Consider the following 22255-nt stretch of genomic DNA (forward strand, 5'->3'; position numbering starts at 1 on the left):
GAAAGTCTTCAATGATATGTTTGCAAATATGTATTTTTATGAGCTGGTACTGACAGTTACATCATGTTAAAGTTGTGCCTTCAAATTAAATAAAAGGATATGGTATGTGTAGTTTCCAAGATGTTTTACATACAGTATATTTTTCTAAAAAGAAAAACAAACAAACAAACAAAAAAAAACATGCTTTGACCCACCCCTATACTTTTTTACTGAAATGTTTCTTCCAACTGTAATGGTAGATAAAAGCATTACTATCAAAGTGAGTTTCTGAATGGGTTTTACTGTAAAGAATTATGCAAACTTTATCTGCTTTATAGAAGTAACTGTTTAAGACCACGCAAGAAGGCGGTTCAACAGTGAAAATTTGGACCTTATATCACTGCAGAGGTTAGAAATGTATAGTTTTGGAATAAATATAAGTGCATATTTTTGTAGTATTTTTTTTAAAACTCCTTTCATAAACTTGAGAACTGAAATTACTTCAGACTGCATGTGTATTATATTAAGAACATTTTTTCAGGTGTAGAGAAACATAATATATAGAACTAGTCACTAAAAGGAGACAGAAACTGAAATCTAGTGGTCTGCTGGCTGTTTTTTTGAAAATGTAGCTTAAATTTCAGTACTAACATTCAGTTTCACTTTGGTATTTCTGATCTTTGAAATTTGGTTCTGTTGATGTTAAGCTTTGATTTTTTTAAAATTATTTTTCTTAAGAAATTATGTATTAATACATATGACTTATTGTTGAGTACAACATGCCTAACATTATCCCACATTCCCCCACCCCCACCCTTTATCTTTTTTTGCTTCCTGATTCCCACCCCTTGCCCCATAGGTAGTGGCTGTGGCTGTTAATCTTGGTGGAGGATGTACGAAGTGCGGTTCAGAGAAAAGAACTGGCAACAACAGCAAGAGACTTGGTGTTAGTCTCGGTTTAATTACAATACAAGGAAGAGCTGAGTAATTTGCCACAGCTCAAGACACTTGTATCTCAGCCTTCTCATCTGCAAAATTAAGTAGGTTAGACCAGCTAATCACTCTGGTACCTTCCAACTTGAAAAATTTTTTCTCTTCATTCTTTGGTAAATTTCAGATGTGGCTTGAACATTCTCCTGGGAGTCAGAGGTCAAATTATCTTTCCATTTTCTTTTATTTTATCTAAGAAATTCCCAAATGACGAGTGATAACAAAGGCAGCAGGATTTTTCATTTCTCTGTAAATAATGTATAAAATATGTGAATAGATCTATATCTTTCATCTAAAGCCAGTTCAACTTATTTAAAAAATAAGCTTAATCCTTTTAAAATGGATCAGACCTTTGATATTTGAACTAGATTTTGTATTAGAGACTTTTTTTAATACTTTTTCTTTTTTTTATTATTATTATACTTTAAGTTCTAGGGTACGTGTGCACAACGTGCAGGTTTGTTACATATGTATACATGTGCCATGTTGGTGTGCTGCACTCATTAACTCATCATTTACATTAGGTATATCTCCTAATGCTATCCCTCCCTTCTATCCCTTCCCACAATAGGACCCGGTGTGTGATGTTCCCCTTCCTGTGTCTAAGTGATCTCATTGTTCATTTCCCACCTATGAGTGAGAACATGCGGTATTTAGCTTTCTGTTCTTGCGATAGTTTGCTGAGAATGATGGTTTCCAGCTGCATCCATGTCCCCACAAAGGACATGAGCTCATCCTTTTTTATGGCTGCATAGTATTCCATGGTGTATATGTGCCACATTTTCTTAATCCAGTCTGTCACTAATGGACATTTGGATTGATTCCAAGTCTTTGCTATTGTGAATAGTGCTGCAATAAACATACATGTGCATGTGTCTTTATAGCAGCATGATTTATAATCCTTTGGGTATATCCCCAGTAATGGGATGGCTGGGTCAAATGGTATTTCTAGTTCTAGATCCTTGAGGAATTGCCACACTGTTTTCCACAATGGTTGAACTAGTTTACGGTCCCACCAACAGTGTAAAAGTGTTCCTATTTGTCCACATCCTCTCCAGCACCTGTTGTTTCCTGATTTTTTAGTGATTGCCATTCTAACTGGTGTGAGATGGTATCTGATTGTGGTTTTGATTTGCATTTCTCTGATGGCCAGTGATGATGAGCATTTTTTCATGTGCCTGTTGGCTGTATGAATGTCTTCTTTTGAGAAGTGTCTGTTCATATCCTTTGCCTACTTTTTGGTGGGGTTGTTTGTTTTTTTCTTGTAAATTTGATTGAGTTCTTAGTGGGTTCTGGATATTAGCCCTTTGTCAGATGAGTAGATTGCCAAAATTTTCTCCCATTCTGCAGGTTGCCTGTTCACCCTGATGGTAGTTTCTTTTGCTGTGCAGAAGCTCTTTAATTTAATTAGATCCCATTTGTCAATTTTGGCTTTTGTTGCCGTTGCTTTTGGTGTTTTAGACATGAAGTCCTTGCCCATGCTTATGTCCTGAATGGTATTACCTAGGTTTTCTTCTAGGGTTTTTATGGTTTTAGGTCTAACATTTAAGTCTCTAATCCATCTTGAATTAATTTTCGTATAAGGAATAAGGAAAGGATCCAGTATCAGCTTTCTACTTATTGTATTAGAGACTTTTAAACAATTGTTCGCTTTTGCTGAATAAATTGCAAACAGAGAAGCTCCACTGACCATCAGTCCCTCTGCTTAATGCGGTCAGGGGTCCTTTCGTTTATGGCAAATGACTTATCTGACGTTAATTTTGACTTAATTTTGACTTATCTGACTTAATTGTGCCTTCATTGTATCAAGTTTCGTTTTCTTCCAAGAAATCTGATTTATTTGGCAGACTCTGAGAGAGAGAACACATTAAGTGCCATTTTAAAACTCTAACTATATTTTCATTTATAATATTAATAAGGTATTTGCCAAAATACAGTTTTTTTTATCTGCAGCCTCATCCCAGCTTTATGATATTTAAAAGCCTCAATCACATTTTATAAAGAATGTTAAATAAAATGATTGAGTTTTTTTTTGTTTTTACTACATTGAAATAAGATAATTTGTCAAAATATTTGGTTTCATATGACTGGAGTAGTAATTAATATTTTAACTTCATTATTTAGATTTTGTTCCTCAATAGCATAGTTATGGTACATCCAGAAATCTGAAGTCTGAGTTATTTGATACAAATTCTACCTTATCCAACCATTAGTTATTACGGAGGTAAAATCTTGTTCTAATTTGCTATTAAAATCTTATTAGTTAAATAGAAATAAGAAAAAGTGTAATTACTCAAGTTTCTTTATCCTCAATGTCAACTTTATATTGTAATTAAATGTACAGCAACCAAGCTGGCAATAGTGATTAAAAAATTAAAGTACAGAAATATTTTATTTGGGGAGTCAAAATGAACAAAGGATAGGGGAGATGAAAACTTGATTTAAAAAGCTGTCATCTCTTCCTCTCTTGTTCTCTTACCACCAGTAACTTTAAGGGCAAGAGAAGCTGTTTTTTCCCCCTACACATGTCTTTAAAATAATGATACACTGTATTTATTAATTTTCAATGCAAAAAAATGTTCTTAGTTAGAAAGTCCCTATGAACAGTTTTGTGGCTTATCAACAAATCACAATCTCAAATTGTAATGTAGATTACTTTTACCTCGGTTTAGTTTAGCAAAAATAAATGTGAGGTTTGCTCGGAAAAGCCTTGATAGTCTAATACATTATAATTATATTTTCCTCTAGCTTGTAAATGTTTTTTAGATTAGCAATTCCTTGTTATTAGAGTCTGCAATTTATTTCTCTTTTAAAGAAAGAGAATTTTAACTCATCAGGTATTGTCATTCATATATTTTACTTACATGTCCAAAGAGATTTTAGTGAATTGATAAATTTATAGTAAATACAAATGAGCGTTCCAGTTTTCCTTGTTCTTTCAATTTATGCTTTAGTATAAGCAAAACTTATTATTTTTACGTTTTTAAAAATTTTCGTGGGTACATAGTAGGTGTATATATTTATGGGGTGCATGAGATGTTTTGATACAGGCATGCAATGTCAAATAAGCACATCGTGGAGAATGGGATATCCATTCCCTCAAGCATTTATCCTTAGAGTTACAGACATATTTTACATTTGACTAAAAAATATTTGAACTAATTTATTTAAGCTTGAGCTCTAAAATTTCAGCCTGATCTTAACCAATGAAATTTCAAAAACAAAAACTGTACTTCAGTTTATAATTGAATTGAATTCAGTGTAGACCATTAAAAAGAAATATATCTATAATATATATTGTATAATATATAGTATATATAATGTATTATATATAATTATATATCATAATATATAATATATATTACATTATTTATTATATATTATGTATTATATAATATACTATATACTTTATATATTATATTACATTGCTTTGCATCTATATATTATATAATATAGTTTTAGTTCTATATATATTATATATATATATAATATATATAAATAACTTTATATATTTCCTGGAAGAAAGGTACCCTATAAATTCAAAAGATCTGAATCAAATTACTCAACTTTTTGGAATTTGATCCTCTACTGTAATACTCATATGTGAGATTACTGAATTTTCAGAGTAAAAAAATTATTAACAGGGTAATATATAGGCCATATTATAGTGAAGATCATAAGTATAAATTTCCTTGTTTAATGTTTCAAAAGTTAGGGCAGTCTTTGTATATAAATATGTTCATTGGAAGAAAAGTTATTTTTAAAACTAAATTTTTATATTAGTCCTCCATTACTGGCAATTAAGGAGCAACCAAAAAAATGTAGAATATTTAATGTCATCATGTGGTTCTTTGATTAGGCATAAAAAGTATTGCAAACAGCTTTTCTGTTCCTTTGGAATATGAATCTTTTTAATATCTAAAGTTAACCTGCAACATTTTCTAGTAGGACAAGTCAATATATTAAGTAATTTTTGCCTGTTTTATACCTTCTGTTGTATTTTGTTCAAATGAAAACAGTTTTGAAAACACATGATTGAATTTTTACTTCTCAGATCATTGGCTTGGGTGTGGAGTTTCTTAACACTTTGATATGTAAGTTAGTGTAAATTAATACTTTTATAACAATATTAGGCTTTATATTTTTGTGGAATATGTTTTAAAATTTGAAATTTTTGAAGTGTTAATTCAGCAGTACTTTAAACTATCATTATGTGCCAATACTGACATGAAAAAAAAATTATGTATAAATTTACTATAGTATTCAACAAATTCTATTTTAAAATAAAAAATGGAGTGTATATAGCTCTGGGTATAAAAAACTTAAAATTCTTATTTATATGTTTATATCTTCAAAAATGAAACACAAATTGTATCTTACAAATATTTAGTAAGCAGTTTCCCTCACTCAGCTGATATTTTATGCTGCACTCTCCTATGTTGAGCAATAACGATGACATCTTTTACTTGTGTTGTTTTCTGACTATCATAACATAGTGCTGTTTTCTTTGGGTAGTTAAGCAGATTTATGGATTATATCATCTAGTTCTAACCAAACTAACACTCACTAATGAGCCAATAGCTTTAAAAGACTCCTGAAAAGAAACAGTGTCTTGATGATAATATTTAATAATACAAGAATACATTTTTAAAAACAAGAAAATGGCAGAATAATATTTCTTCTACTCCCTGAAGGAGATCTTTTTCAGCCATGCTATGAGATAAAATCAATGATGACCTAATCAGTTCTGCCAAGATGTAGGTCAAAAAAATAAAAATAAAAATATTCAGAAAGAGTTTTTGAAATATGTGTATACATTATTATTATAAGCAATGAATCTAATCCTAAGTGTATTTTTTATTTTTCAATGTTCAGTGATAGTATAATGCTGGTTTAATTACCAAAGCATTTAAAAACAAACTGTCCAGAACATCAATACAAATCTCTATGATTTCAGGACAAAAGGGTTTGAGGTACTGTTAATAAGTGAAATAAGTTGAATTTTGCTTTTAAAATATTTTTCTCGTCTCACTCTTTTCTATTTATAGATTGCTTATCTTTTATAATGTACATAATATATTAATACAGATTGATGTGAATATAATTTATAAATTTAAATTTATACCTACATGGGAGTATACTCACATATCTTTAACTCATAGGATACATGATCAAGAGGGTGTAGAGATCACTGTTCTAGCTAATTCTCAGGACCCTTCCCAGGACATTTCTCCCATATTTCAGTCAAGACAACTTCCTGAGTTTCACTGACCACAAGCACATGGAAATACCATGGACAGCCCTGGAACACAAGTAGAGAGGCAAACTACAGGGTTAAATCAGACTACAGGGCAGGTTCTCAGATTTGTGACTTGAGTAGTGATGGAAGAATTCTCATCAAGGTTGAATTATGTCCAAAGCAAAATTTTTTAAATGTTTGGAAATGAAAGTTGAAAGGTATCTAAAACCTTTCACAATAGATTACTTTTATTTTTAACTACTTTTATTGTGATTAGGCTTTGATTGTGTTTGATTTTTGATGGGCATGAATTTGTCCAACAGCTATACAAGGATTCATCCACCAGTTAACTGAGAATGTGGGAAGAGTGTGAGTATGTGTGGGGCGGGGAAGGGAGAAGTGGAGACCTAAAGTAAGTAACTTAGCGGAGGATTTGATCCCATTCAAATCTGAAAGAAATCACCCTTTAGAAAGTAAAGCGTCTTTCTGAGCTTATAAAGTATAATGGCCACTGATAAGTATAAATGTTTCTAGACTTAATGAGCAACATGATAATGATAATGATGCCTCACTTACATCATCACTAGGAGTTTTTCAAAAAATGAATCAGATTCCCCCTATATATTATTGTTGGAAATGACAAGAGTCCTGTGACAAATGGGCACAGCAGGCACCCATCACAGTCACTCTACGGATAAGAAAACCAGAGCACAGAGGTTAGGTGGCTTGCTCAGGTGATTCATGCAGCAGTGCCATTTAATTACTGACCCATGGGTGCTTTCCTGACATCACGATCCAGGCTAGAATTCTCCCTGAGCATGATATCAGTGGCTGCTGGCGGAGCCAAAAAATATTTTATCCAAGATACTGATAAGCTATTTCCAAAATTTGTGTAGATTTCCTATAATTACATGTGGAGATTTTGATCATTGAATTTATCTCTATCTCACTCAAATTTTACATTGATGCTATTCAGCATATATAACATTCTTATTAGTTTTCTCTGAACTCACTGCAATTGTATGGTTTTCCTGAAGTGGAGACTCCAGACAACATGTTACAGCAAGTGTACCTACACAGAGTGAGAAAATGAGAGAAAGCAGAGATGTAGATGGAGAAAACTCATAACAAAAAAAGATAGAATAATCCATCATATTTGAGGTAGGCAGACTCTAAGATGGTAGTCAATCAATGATCCCCACCTTCTGATATTCATGCATTTATGTAATTCCTTCCATTTGAGTGAGAGTTGAATCTATGACTTGCTTCTAACAAAGAGATTATAATAAATATAATGGGAAGTCTCTTCTGAGATTCGGTTACAAAAAGACTGATATCACTACTGCTTACTCTTCCTTGCTCACTCTCTGAGAGCTCTCTGGGAGAAGCCAGCAGCCATGTTGTGAGCTGAAGGAAGCCCACATGGTAAGGAAGTAAGGATGGCCTTCAGTCAACAGCCAGTGAGAGACTGAGGCCCTTAGTCTAACAATGCATGACAAAAAACGTCTTGCCAGTAACTGTGTGAGTGAACTTGGAAGCAGATCTTCCCTCAGTTGAGCCTTGAGATGACTGCATCCCCTGCCCACAACTTGATTGCAACCTGCAAGAGACCCTGAGCCAGAAGCATCCAGCTAAGCCAGGCCCAGATTCCTGGTCTATGAAAGTAATAATAAATGTTTGCTGTTGAAAACTGCTAAATGTGGGGGTAATTTGTTATACATGAATAGAAAACTAATACATTGTATGAACAAACTCTGACTTAGATAACTGTCATTAAGATTTCTATAGCCTCAATTACTTGATCACATTCTAGCGTAACCATTTGTCTGCTTGTTTTTCTCACCCCATAGAAAACAAAGACTAATTTGTATCCCTGACACCTGAGAAAAGTATCTAGTACACAATAAGTATTAAATAAATGTATGATGTGTAGGGTTGCATGACTTTATGTAAAGATAAGATCAAATTTTGTATTTTTCAATGAAACATGACACATAGCTAAAATGAAGAAAACTAGAGGACAGAGATAGAGATAATCTTTGAAGTTATTATTATCAAACTGATGTTTAAAAAAAATCAAATAATTGCGTACCAGACACTGTTCTAAGTACATTTACTAATCCATTTAATTCTCATTTAAACTTCTGAGATAGACACTATTTTTGTCTCTATTTTACTGATAAGGAAACTAAGCACAGAAATTTAGGTAATTTGCCTGAAGATACTAGAATAAATGACAGCACTTGGAATCTCTCATTGGCAGACTAGTTTCAGATCTGATGCACTAACAACCTCTGGTACTTAATTGTTTACCATAGAGCAGAGGTCCCCAACCCCTGATACCGGTTCGTGGCCTGTTAGGAACCAGGCTGCACAGCAGGAAGTGAGTGGCAGGTGAGCAAGCGAAGCTTCACCTGTATTTACAGTCACCCTCCATTGCTTGCATTACCTCCTGAGTTCTGCCTCTTGTCAGAGCATTGGCAGTGTCTGATTTTCATAGAAGCACAAACCCTACTGTGAACTGCACATGCAAGGGATCTAGGGTTGCATACTCCTTTTGAGAATCTAATGCTGGATGATCTATCACTGTCTCCCGTCACTCCCAGATATGACCATCTAGTGCAGGAAAACAAGCTCAGGGCTCTCACTGATTCTACATTATGATGATGTGTATAATAGTTTCATTATATATTACAATGTAATAATAGAAATAAAGTGCACAATAAATGTAATGTGCTTGAATCATTCTGAAAACATCCCCCTCACACCTGGTACCCTGAAAAATTGTCTTCCATGAAACTGGTCCCTGGTACCCAAAAGGTTGGGGGCCGCTACCATAAGGGACTTTAGCTCCAGAAAATAAAGGCATATTATCGGCTTTTAAAGATAATCACAATTATGGCTTGGGGGAAGGGTGATAAGAGTCAGAGAAGTCAACAGAAGACAAAAAAGAAGGGATGCTAGAATAGTCCCTCATATGTAAGGATACACAGTTAGTTGAAATTTCTACCATTGTTGCTGTGTTAAATCACTTTAGCACTTTTCCCTCCAGACCTTTAAGGTTACATTACCAGGCAAATTCTATTTTAGAATCTTTCTATTTTAACAAGATATTTTTAAACTTACTTAAACAAACTCAAACACAAAACAATATCATATTTGATCATAACAAAGTCTTTAAATTAGAATCTGTGGAACAGACATATTTAAAAATAAATTTAACCAATCCCAAATCTAGCAGAAGATAAGAAATAACCAAAACCAGAGCCAAACTGAAGGAAATTGAGATGTGAGAAATAATACCAAAGATCATGAGTCTAGGATTTTGTTTTTTGAAAGAATAATGCAGATAGACTGCTAGCTAGACTAATAAAGAAAAAAAAGTAGATCCAAATAAACATAATCAGAAATGACAAAGAAGACATTACTACCAACCCCACAGAAATATCAAACAACCTCAAAGACTACTACAAACATCTCTCTGCACACAAGCTAGAAACCTACAAGAAATGGATAAATTCCTGGAAGATACAACCTACTAAGATTGAACTAGGAATCAACTGAATCCCTGAACAGACCAATAACAAGTTCTGAAATTGTATCAGTAATAAAAAGCCTACCAACCAGAAAAAGCCCAGGACCAGATGGATTCACAGCTGAATTCCACCAGATGTATAAAGAAGAGCTAGTACCATTCCTACTGAAACTATTCCAAAACATTTAGGAGGAGGGACTCTTTCCTAACTCATTCTGAGGCCAGCATCATCCTAATATCAAAACCTGGCACAGACACAATAAAAAAAGAAAACATCTGGCCAATATGCTTGATGGACATAGATGCAAAAATTCTCAACAAAACACTAGCAAACTGAATCCAGCAGCATGTCAAAAAGCGAATCCACCATGACAAAGTAGGCTTTATCTCTTGGACACAAGGTTCATGCAACATGTGGAAATCAATAAATGTAATTCATCACATGAAACAAAATTAACAACAAGCCCAAAAGATGATCTCAGTACATGCAAAAAAGGCTTTTGATACAATTCAACATCCCTTCATGATAAAAACCCTCATCAAACTAGACATTGAAGGAACCTACTTCAAAATAATAAGAGCCATCTATGACAAACCCACAGCAAACAGCATACTGAATGGACAAAAGCTGGGAGCATTCACCTTGAAAACCAGAACAAGACAAGGATACCCACTCTCAACACTCCTATTGAACGTAGTATTGGAAGTCCTGGCCAGAGCAATCAGACAAGAGAAAGAAGTAAAAGGCATTCAAATAAGAAGAGAGGAAGTGAAACTATCCCTGTTTATAGACAATATGATCCTACATGTAGAAAAACCAATAGTCTCTGCCCAAAAGCTCCTTAAGCTGATAAACAACTTCAGCAAAGTTTCAGGATACAAAATCAATGTACAAAAATCAATAGCATTCCCACATACCAACAACATCCAAGCTGAGAATCAAATCAAGTCTGCATTCCCAATGACAATAGCCACAAAAAGAACAAAATACCTAGGAATACATCTAACCATGTAAGCAAAAGATCTCTATAATAATAATTACAAAACACTGCTCAAAGAAATCAGAGATGCCACAAACAAATGGAAAAAAATTCAATGATTGTGAATAGGAAGAATCAATACCATTTAAATGGCCATACTGCCCAAAGCAATTTACAGATTCAGTGCTATTCCTATCAAACTACCAATGACATTCTTCACATAATTAGGAAAAACTATATTAAAATTTATGTTGAACCAAAAAAAAGAGCTTGAATAGCCAAGACAATCTTAAGCAAAAAGGACAAAGCTGGAGGAATCATGTTACCCAAATTCAAACTCCACTACAAGGCTACAATAACCAAAACAGCATGGCACTGATATGAAAGCAGACACAAAGACTTATGGAACAGAAGAGAGAGCTCAGAAATAATGCTGCACCCTACAACCATCTAACCTTCGACAAAGTTGACAAAACAAGTAATGGGGAAAGGACTCCCTATTCAATAAATGATGCTGAGAAACTGGCTAGCTATATGCAGAAGATTGAAACTGGACCCCTTCCATACACCACATACAAAAATCAACTTAAGATGGATTAAAGACTTAAATGTAAAACCTAAACCTATAAAAAACTCTGGAAGATAACCTAGGACATTCTGAACATGGGAAATGGCAAAGATTTCACGGTAAAGATGCCAAAAGCAACTGCAAGAAAAACAAAAATTGACAGATGAAATCTAATTAAAGACCTTCTGCACAGCAAAAGGTTTACTCTGTAAACAGACAACCTACAGAATGCGTAGAAATATTTGCAAACTATGCATGTGACAAAGATCCAATGTCCAGAATCTGTAAGTGTATTAGTCTGTTCTCATGCTGCTATAAAGAACTACCTGAAACTGGGTAATTTATGAAGAAAAGAGGTTTAACTGACTCACAGTTCTGCAGGTTTGACAGGAAGCATGACTGGGGAGCCTCACGAAACTTACAATCATCGCACAAGGTGAAGGGGAAGCAAGAATCTTCTTCACATGGTGGTAGGAGAGTGAAGGGGGAAGTGCTATACACTTTTAAACCAGCATATCTCATGAGAACTTTCACTATCATGAGAACAGCAGGAGGGAAATCCACCCCCATGATCCAATCACCTCCCACCAGAACCCTCCCCCAACACATGGGGATTACGATTCAACGTGAGATTTGGGTGGGGACACAGAACCAAACTATGTCAATAAGGAACTTATATCAACAAGCACAAAACAAACAACCCTATTAAGAAGTGGGCAAAAGACATGAATGAGCACATTTCAAAAGAAGACATACACGTAACCCACAAGCATATGAAAACATGCTCAACATCACTAATAATTAGAGAAATGCAAATCAAAGCCACGATGAGGTACCATCTCAGACCAGTTAGAATGGTTACTAAGGAAAAGTCAAAAAACAACAGATCCTGGAGAGGTTGTAGAGAAAAGAAATGCTTATACACTGCTGGTGGGAATGTAAATTAGTTCAACCATTGTGGAAAGCAGTTTGGCAATTTCTCAAAGAACTCAAAACAGAATTACCATTCAACTCAGCAATACTGTTATGGAGTACATACCCAAAGGAATATAAATCATTCTACCAGGAAGATGCATTCACGCATATGCTCCTTGCAACACTATTCACAATAGCAAAGACAAGGAATCAACCTAGATGCCCATCAACAGGACTAGGTAAAGAAAACGCAGTACATATACACCGAGGAATACTGTGCAGCTATAAACTAACAAGATCATGTCCTTTGCAGCAATATGGATGGAGCTGGAGGCTATTAACCTAAGTGAACTAATGCAGGAATAGAAAACCAAAACCACATGTTCTCACTAATAAGTGGGAGCTAAACATTGAGTACATGTGGACACAAAGAAGGGAACAACAGACACCAGGACCTACGTGAGGGTGGAGGAAAGGAGGAGGGTGAGGATCAAAAAACTGCCTACTGAGTATTATGCTTCTTACCCCAGTGGTGAAATAATCTATACACCAAATCCTTGTAACATCAATTTACCTAGGTAACAAACCTGCACATGTACCCCTGAACCTAAAATAAAAGTTAAAAAAATAATTTTACATCATAGGCAATATTTTTTACTTTAAGTTTTTAAATTAATTTTTTTAATTAACAAATTACAATTGTATATATTTGTGGGGTAAAAAGTGATGTTATGATATATGTATACATTGTGGAATGACTGAATCAAGCTAATTAACATATTCATCACCTTAAATACTTATCATTTATCCCTCCTAACTAAAATTTTGTCCTTTTTAACCAAAACCTCCACATTCTGCAACCCCACAGGTAATATTTCTATTGATAAGGAGTGATTTGCCTAAATCACAGGAGGGAGGATGACATTATTGTCAATGTGTAAGGATTCACATGTAAACATTGAGTAGATTGGAGGTATGTATGGAGAGGACTGGAGGGAGTCAATGAAATTTCACATCACAGGACTGCTTATGTCTTCTGACATGATTTTAAATGTATATTTATAAAGTAATAAACTTGATTACTAGTTAATGTACACTAATTCATTCGCAGAACATTTAAATATAATTTTTGAATGATCTTTTGAGTTGTATTAAAAACTTGATCACTTAATATTTGAATTATGAGTAAAAGAGAAGAAAAACTTTGATGTCTAGCTAGGATTTAGAGCTGAATGCATGGTGTATCTTTAAACTGCTGAATATTGGATAAAATATATTTAGAGCTCCTAATTCTCCCTTCATACTTTGTCTATATTTTTATAAGCCACCTCAAGCCCTTTAGGTGTTGAGACTAAGCTACCCAAAGAATACCCAAAATTTTAATAATTTTTTAAACATGCGAAATCAAAATTATTTTAAAAATTGAAAACTCAGAGCCAAAATGTTGGTGTAGTCTGCATGTGTCTTGTTAAAAAGAAAAGTGTATAAGCTATATCTGTATTTCTAACATGAGTTTTAAACATTCACATTTTGTTGCAGTTTAGAAAAATCTGAACTCATTTTCGTATAAGGGGTAAGGAAAGGATCCAGTTTCAGCTTTCTACTTATGGCTAGCCAATTTTCCCAGCACCATTTGCCATCAGAGAAATGCAAATCAAAACCACAATGAGATACCATCTCACACCAGTTAGAATGGCAATCATTAAGAAGTCAGGAAACAACAGGTGTTGGAGAGGATGTGGAGAAATAGGAACACTTTTACACTGTGGTGGGATTGTAAACTAGTTCAACCATTATGGAAAACAGTATGGCGATTCCTCAAGGATCTAGAACTAGATGTACCATATGACCCAGCCATCCACTACTGGGTATATACCCAAAGGATTATAAATTACTCTACTACAAAGACACATGCACACGTTTGTTTATTGCGGCACTATTCACAATAGCAAAGACTTGGAATCAACCCAAATGTCCATCTGTGACAGACTGGATAAGAAAATGTGGCACATATACACCATGGAATACTATGCAGCCATCAAAAAGGATGAGTTTGCGTCCTTTGTAGGGACATGGATGCAGCTGGAAACCATCATTCTTAGCAAACTATCACAAGAGAGAAAACCAAACCCGCATGTTCTCACTCATAGGTGGGAACTGAACAATGAGATCACTTGGACTCGGGAAGGGGAACATCACACACTGGGGCCTATCATGGGGAGGGGGAGGAGGGAGGGATTGCATTGGGGATTATACATGATATAAACGTCATGCACATGTACCCTAGAACTTGAAGTATAATAAAAAAAAAAAAAAAAAAAAAGAATTAAAAGTTTTACTATTAAAAAGTCAATGAAATGCAAATGACAATAATGTATGAAACAAGAGCTAAAAAAGCTACAAGCTATAAAGAACAATAATGAAAAAAAAAAAAAAAAAAAAAAGAAAAATCTGAACTCAATGTAGTGTCATAATGAGTACATTGTTACTATAAACACATGCTTCCACTATCACACATGCATACACAGACTTTTTAAACATGTAAATAGTGTCCAGGAATGACTTGTTTAAACTCAACAATTGAAAATAATGTGGGATAGGCCGGGCGCGGTGGCTCAAGCCTGTAATCCCAGCACTTTGGGAGGCCGAGACGGGCGGACCACGAGGTCAGGAGATCGAGACCATCCTGGCTAACACGGTGAAACCCCGTCTCTACTAAAAATACAAAAACTAGCTGGGCGACGTGGCGGGCGCCTGTAGTCCCAGCTACTAGGGAGGCTGAGGCAGGAGAATGGCGTGAACCCGGGAGGCGGAGCTTGCAGTGAGCTGAGATCCGGCCACTGCACTCCAGTCCGGGCGAGAGAGCGAGAGTCCGCCTCAAAAAAAAAAAAAAAAGAAAAGAAAATAATGTGAGATATATCAGCACTTATCCTAGCATAAAAATAAAAGCTATGCAAAGAAATAATCTGTTGTGAATTATCTGTGATGTGGGAGAAGAAAATTGTCAACAGTGAAAAAAAGAACTCTGAGACTCCAGAAGTGTCACCAGCTTTGTATTCTTTTTACCATTATTTATATAATGATTTCCAATAATCTTCATCACATGAACACACATATTTTTCCCATTAACCAATATGTGAATAACAACTTGTAAGTTATTATCAAAGTGACTATCAATTGTATTTTTCATTTCAAGTCAATGACTACTTAATTAATATATGGTAAGAACCTGGTAATGCAATCACATTTTTAAAAGGATAAATTAGCTGAAATACAAATATCTGAAAAAACCATCAAATCCAGAACCCTCCCATCTAGTTATTTTTCCAATATATACAAGGTAAAATATCTTTTTTCCCTCAGTCCTTCTAAAATACTCTGGGTGAAGTGAATAGGAAAGCCTATACTGCAAGAAAGTTTGTTCCATTATTTATGAGATTTTACAAAAGAAAAAACCCTTATTTTCCATTTTCCTTCAACTTCAAAAATTGGCTGTCAATGTCATAAAATTATCCATTAATGAGATTTTTCAGATAATAGAAAGCACATGTTAACTTGATGAAAAATGAGATCTTTAAAAAATACATTTTTGTTCAAAACATACAGGCCTAAAAATCCTGTGGCAACACAGAGATAAAAGACTTTCTCTGCCAAAATATGATGGAGAATTGATACTTCCTCTCATTGTCTGAAAAGAGGAAAAATGGAGACACAGTGTGATCCCAAACAGAAAGGAAGAAGGAAGATGAGGATCAGAGAGGAAACATAAAACCTCTGAGGACTCTTCAGCAGTATAGGAAAAAAATTTACTCTAATTTGAGCCCAAATTTGAGCCTCTTCTCCATTCATGTTAAGCAAATGAGTTGGACTAAATAAATGTCAAGTCCCTATGATTTTGTTGGAGGAATTTGACTTTCCACACTATCAGTGGCTGAATTGGCAACTATTTCCATTTTTCCCTGAAATGATGACGTTCTCATTTCGTCAACTCACCATAGAACCAAGTTCTTCTGAAGCTGCACTAAGAAAAAGAATGCTTAGATACTGTTTTTGCCATTGTCTGCTGTTGACTCCCCTAAAAGACTACCAGAATAACTTGTTGACCAAGCAAAGCTAAGTTGAATACACTGATTGCAGTAAGACAGAACACCAATATAACAGAGCTTTAGGAATGTCTCAAAACCGAGAAATTCCAGGAGGATATTTATGGGGTTTTAAGACCTGAGGTAGGTGATTTTGAGGCAGGCTTTGCAAGATAGGGAATGGCACTTGGGATTCGGTAGAGGTTATGATATTATAATTTTGGATTGGAGGGACCAGTGGAGCAAAGGTCTTCAAGTGAACTGTGATGAGCAAGCTATTTTAGTTTGTTCACAGTCTTATCTTCAGGGAAAAGGATGTTCTGGAGCAAGCAACTAAGTTATTTTTGCTTACTCTCAATATTATTAAACATAGAGACAAAAAATTATGCATAACACAGGAACAGGAAAATAAATAAGGTAGATGCTCTGAAGCCTAGATAAAGAAAAATAAAAGACATTCTTCAGCTGCTGGGGTGGGACAATACTGAAGGCAGAAGACCCTTGGCTACCAGTAGCCTACAAGGATTTCCTCAGCTGATAATAGTGGACTTACTTAAGGTGAGTCCTATGGCAGATTATATTTTTCAAGAGGCCATAACAATATTGCCCTTCCCAAATGCTCCTATTACATGTGACCTCACCAATTCTTCCATCAAGAGATAGCACCAATGTCCACTGCCCTTGAATTTGGACAGTCTTTTGTCATTTCCTCAACCATTAGAGTGTGACTTCGTAACTTCGAGACAAGGTGATAAATGGCTTGACAGCTTCTGCCTGTTTCACTCTTGCCTTTGGGATGCTTAGTCTTGGAACTAGCTGCTGTATTAGTAAGAAGTTCAGACCATATGGAGAGTCCATGTTCCGGTTAGCACAGCTGAGGATGGGCCACAGCAAGTATCAACCCCAGACACATAAATGAGGAAATCTTTGAGATGACTCCAGTCCCAGCCAACAATTGACCTCAACTACATGATAGACTCCATCTTAGAATAGCCTAGCTGAGCCCAGTCAACACCTGGAACTACAGAGGTAATAATATAAATCAGAGTTGTTTTATACCCCTAAGTTTGAGGTTGTTTGTTATATAGCAGTAGACAACTAGACCATATTCCCTTCCCAAGCTAGCCCACATCCACTGATTAAGGTGAAATATAAAGATATGGCCCATTGGCCCCAATTCAGAACAATTCTGAAGAGTCATCTGAGCTTCAGACCCACTATAGGGTCAGCTGAGACATCCATTGGAACTGTTATCACAGTTCAACTTTTCTGTCTGCCCGATGTTACTTTATTCCATTGAAACCACAGGTGCTGATTCCAAGAGCACTCAAATAACCGTCCTACACGCTGATCTCTGTCTCTAGGTCCGCTTTCTGGAAAACCCAACTTGGGACAGTATGCGTGTTAGTTTCAGTTCTCACCATTACAGAGAAAACAATCCATTGATTGCTCACTACTTTTCTTCTAGATCTCCAATAGTCGATTAGATGGAAGCAGATTTTAAAAAACTATATGGGAATTATATGTTTTAGAAAAAAATCAACATTGTCCTATGGTAAGATCTCATTTGCTGTCATGACTTAGAGTTGCATGCTCTAGAGTTTGGACGGAATTGGCCATATCTTCTTTCCATATCTTCCGGGAAAGACTTTAACATGATCTAAAAGGAGTGGCTAAGTACTGAATTAAACTAACAATTCCATAGCTAGTAGTCATTTTTGCATTGTGTGGAAGACATTTAAAACTCTAAATATTTTATTTGTATAGAACCAGTGTATAATCACACACTGTACCTATGCTGTTCTTATTTCTCTACTACATGAATTCAAATAGTTGCAAACAAGGCTAACAAAAATAAATGATCTACACAATGGATAATTTCTATAGGAGAGAATGAGAAAAATTCATTGATGATAGAGATCAAACCACAGCATATGGTTGAGTAGGTTATGCACTGGCCAGTGTGGTTCCTCTAAGAACTGTGTAGCATGTATGTGCTTAGCGGTACATGGTGGCCTTAATAACATGCTTTTAAGGGGGAATGTGATGCACACGGAGAAACCTGTTCCATGCAGTGGATTAGGATGAGCCTATCAGCAGTCTCTCCTTTGTACTTATTCACTCTCATTTATCCCTACTGTTGGCCCAGCTCACTTTGCCTTTGGCTTGCATATCTCAGAGAGCACTGTTAGGAAAGGAAAAGTCATGCTCACCCTGGAGCAAATAAGAGCGAAGCTTCCTGAGTGTTAGGGATTATAAAAGGCAAATGGTGCAGGAAGACCCACCAAAGTAAAAAATTAGATTATGGAAAAAGACAAATCACAGTTAGGGGTTCTGAATCTGTTGTTTTAAGAGATGAATGATTTGTTCTTACTTTTAAGCTCAGTTTTGTGGAACTAGCCCATAAAAGACAGTTTAACTATTTGCTTTCCCCCACTATTCTTATAACCTTGGTAGCATCTCCAAGTAAAAACTTAACAGTGTTTAATAGATCGAGAATTAGTATGTGATATAGTCAATGATACTTTTACAACATTACCCAAAATGCAATATATATTATTTAGAGGAAAATTCAAAGAGATATAAGTATGTGCACACAGATATTTATGATGTTTGTCATCATTCTAGACCTGCACTGTCCAGTATGGTAGCCACTAGCCATGTGTGGTTATTTAAATTAATTAAATTAAGTATAAGTGCTCATTAACCATATGTGACTATTGGACAATGCAAACGTCAAACATTTCCATTGTCACAGAAAGTACTATGAACAACACTGCCTTGAATAAGAAGAAAAGTTTAATTTACTCTATAGAACTTGATATGCCACCTAGGGATATCAGACAGCCAACACACACAGAACTGTATTTTACTTTGTCACGTGCAGCCTTCTAATTTTAGAAGTTTAGGGGCTTAAGAGTTTACATATTACCTTATTCATCCATCCAACAAAGTTACCAACAAAGTTACTTTCCCATCTAAATTCTTTTTTTTTTTTTTTTTTTTTTGAGACGGAGTCTCGCTCTGTCGCCGGGGCTGGAGTGCAGTGGCCGGATCTCAGCTCACTGCAAGCTCCGCCTCCCGGGTTCACGCCATTCTCCTGCCTCAGCCTCCCGAGTAGCTGGGACTACAGACGCCCGCCACCTCGCCCGGCTAGTTTTTTGTATTTTTTAGTAGAGACGGGGTTTCACAGTGTTCGCCAGGATGGTCTCGATCTCCTGACCTCGTGATCCGCCCGCCTCGGCCTCCCAAAGTGCTGGGATTACAGGCTTGAGCCACCGCGCCCGGCCCCCATCTAAATTCTTAAATTCTCCCTCTCATTTTGTTTTGGTTAGATTTTTTTTCTCCTTTCATTCTAGTTTTGGGTTATTCTGTGTTTTGTTTTGTTTATCGTTTTTGCTTACAGAAAAATACTTTCAGCAACATGCAGCGTTTTGATCCATACACATGGTTTCAACCCATAGAAAAAAGCTAGTCACTCTCTGTATAAGCCCAGAGGTCACTAGAGGTCAATGACTATTAGTAACTTACCTCTGTCTAAAAGTCTGTGATTGCCTTTTTACAGTTAGAATATTTCTGATCACTGAATCTCTGCTTAATTCCCTTTGATGCTACCATATATCAAATACCTAAAATAACCTAATAACTCCTCTACTTGGCCCCCAGGGATTCCATAAAGGAACCAATTTCAGATTTTTAAAAATGCATTTAAAACTTAAGTAATAGAGTATAAACATAAAAATATTGGGAAGGCATAGTAAAATAAAGGATATACCAAGTATTTAAATTTTGCTCTCAGAAAAGAGAAAGACATTTTATTTTATTTTTAGATGGCTTACACTTGAAGCTATTCTAAACTTTGATGAGTAAATTGCTAGTTTATTCCTTTTATAAACTCTGCCAGTTAAGAGGGGAGGTTGAGTTTTAAAATGAAAATGAAAATAATAATTTTATAAGAACTTGATGAACAAAGGGGTTTTGTTTCACATCAGTGAGTATGAGTATTGTAAGTATTGTCAGCCACCTTGAGCCAGAGACAATTTTAAAAATGCAATATCTGGCTATTTTTTCTTACAAACTCAGTTTAAGTTCTAGTTAGGGATTTTCTTTTAATAAAATACACAAGATACAGACTACAAATCACCAACTTGTTATTAACACTAACTAGTGAATTAAATCAAAGACTTAAGTTGCTTTAGGTAATCAGGTTCCAGGGAGTGAGTTATATCATTTTTTAAAGCACAATTTGGGCTTTAGATTATAAACATGAGTCAACAGAAAAATAAGGGGGGAAATATGAATTCTCATTCTGGAGAGTTAGTAATAGCTTGGTTTGTTCAATTTAAGAGAAATGTGGTAAAGCCACATTTGTATCAAATAAGAGAAGAAAACTTCATTTTCAAATAGTTTAAGTGATTATCAAAGGCTGGGGTAAAAACCCTCTTGCTATAAATATTGTTGGTCAATAACATCAGGTGGAAAAGCCAAACCTTTTGAATGCTTGGAATTTAGGACTCAAAAGCAATACCTCAAGTAAATATTGATCGGATGATAATTTTGTGTTCTCCCAACCTACTCTCTTAGGAGGTGGACAGGCAAAGGAGAAAGTAAACAAAACCTACTCTATTACCATGTATTCGCCCCACAAAAATCACTTCTAACCTCTGTGAGGTGCTCTAAAATTTCAGAAAGTAGAAACCTATATTCTAGTTTAGAGCTAAAGTCCTGTTTATTGAAGGAAAAATGAAATTGGCTCCTTTTTGTGGTTGCCTCACATGTATCTGTTTTCTGTTTTTTTAGTGATATATCAAATTTCAAAGTGGGAGTTCCAGAAATTCTATCTTTATATGAAGGACTTGGATATTCAATTAAGTTTCAAGCAGAGAGCTAGGGAACTTGTCTTGAACATGTATTTTGTAAAGCAAACCCAAAGTTTGTATATTTATTTGGAATAGCTTTGTGGAGGGTAGAGGGGTGAATGAAGCAACCCTTGGAGCTGTCTCTATTAAAGGACATAAATTATAAAAATGCTGGAATTTCTATAAATCAACAACTTGTTTATCCAGCCTTATCAGGGAGTGAACTGTGGCCCATAATTAAATTTTCCAGATAACTAAAGCTGATCATTTGAAGTACTAAAACCTTTTATGTTAACCTTTTTTTTTTTTTGAGACAGAGTTTCGCTCTTATCACCCAGGCTGGAGTACAATGGCGCAATCTCAGCTCACTGCAGCCTCTGCCTCCCAGGTTCAAGTGATTCTCCTGCCTCAGCCTCCCAAGTAGCTGGCACTACAGGCATTTGCCACCATGCCCAGCTAATTTCTATATTTTTAGTAGAGACAGGGTTTCACCATGTTGGCCAGGCTGGTCTTGAACTCCTGACCTCAGGTGATCCACCCACCTCAGCCTCCCAAAGTGTTGGGATTACCGGCGTGAGCAACCATCCCTAGCCAATGTTATCCATTTTAATGGAAGTTTTCATTGAAGGTTATCAATACTTCTCTGACTTCTTAAACAATATAGCAAAAACTAATTAACTTTATGGTAATAACTAAGCTTCTCAGGATGAAATCTATAACTCAATTGCACCTAGATACTAATAGGAATACTTGTTTAGTAGACAAAGAACAGTAAACATTTGCTGTTTGTTTTACCAAATACCTGTTACATACCAGCACTGGTACTAGTACAAGGGTGCTAAGCAATCCAATAGCAAAGACAGGAAGTAGGGTCATCAGTAATCTGTCCTATGCATAGAATGCTATAGTAGAATGGAAAAGCACCTTCATCCACTTTTAAACAACCCTGCACTAAAAGCACAGATCACTAAGCTATTACAGTCTTTATTCCTAAATGTTATAGTTCTTCTGTCTCCTATTTCAACACTGTTGTCACTTCTCATTATTACTAATTTCTTAATGGCAAAACACCATGTCTCTACTTATTTTTGTGTCTCGATGCCTAATA

At 35.4% G+C, this 22255-nt stretch overlaps 2 protein-coding genes across 15 annotated transcripts in view; one reads left to right on the plus strand and one right to left on the minus strand.

Moving 5' to 3' along the window:
- Positions 1 to 22255, plus strand: part of FAM227B (family with sequence similarity 227 member B) — a 303682-nt gene that overhangs the window by 258781 nt on the left and 22646 nt on the right. The gene's annotated exons all lie outside the window — the stretch shown is intronic.
- GALK2 (galactokinase 2) overlaps positions 1 to 22255 on the minus strand; it is a 224774-nt gene that overhangs the window by 3166 nt on the left and 199353 nt on the right. Inside the window, exons 11-13 of one of the 9 annotated variants that reach the window (XR_004432003.1) lie at positions 7120 to 7280; positions 6115 to 6271; positions 1051 to 1216 (exon numbers count right to left, since the gene is read on the minus strand). The exons of the other annotated variants lie outside the window; for them this stretch is intronic. The gene's annotated coding sequence lies outside the window, so the exon portion shown is untranslated. Of the gene's footprint in view, positions 1 to 1050; positions 1217 to 6114; positions 6272 to 7119; positions 7281 to 22255 lie in introns of those variants that run through there. 9 annotated transcript variants of the gene reach the window in all.

Source organism: Trachypithecus francoisi, unplaced genomic scaffold (genome assembly GCF_009764315.1).
Source record: "Trachypithecus francoisi isolate TF-2019V2 unplaced genomic scaffold, Tfra_2.0 Lachesis_group3, whole genome shotgun sequence".
NCBI classification, from domain to species: Eukaryota; Metazoa; Chordata; class Mammalia; order Primates; family Cercopithecidae; genus Trachypithecus; species Trachypithecus francoisi.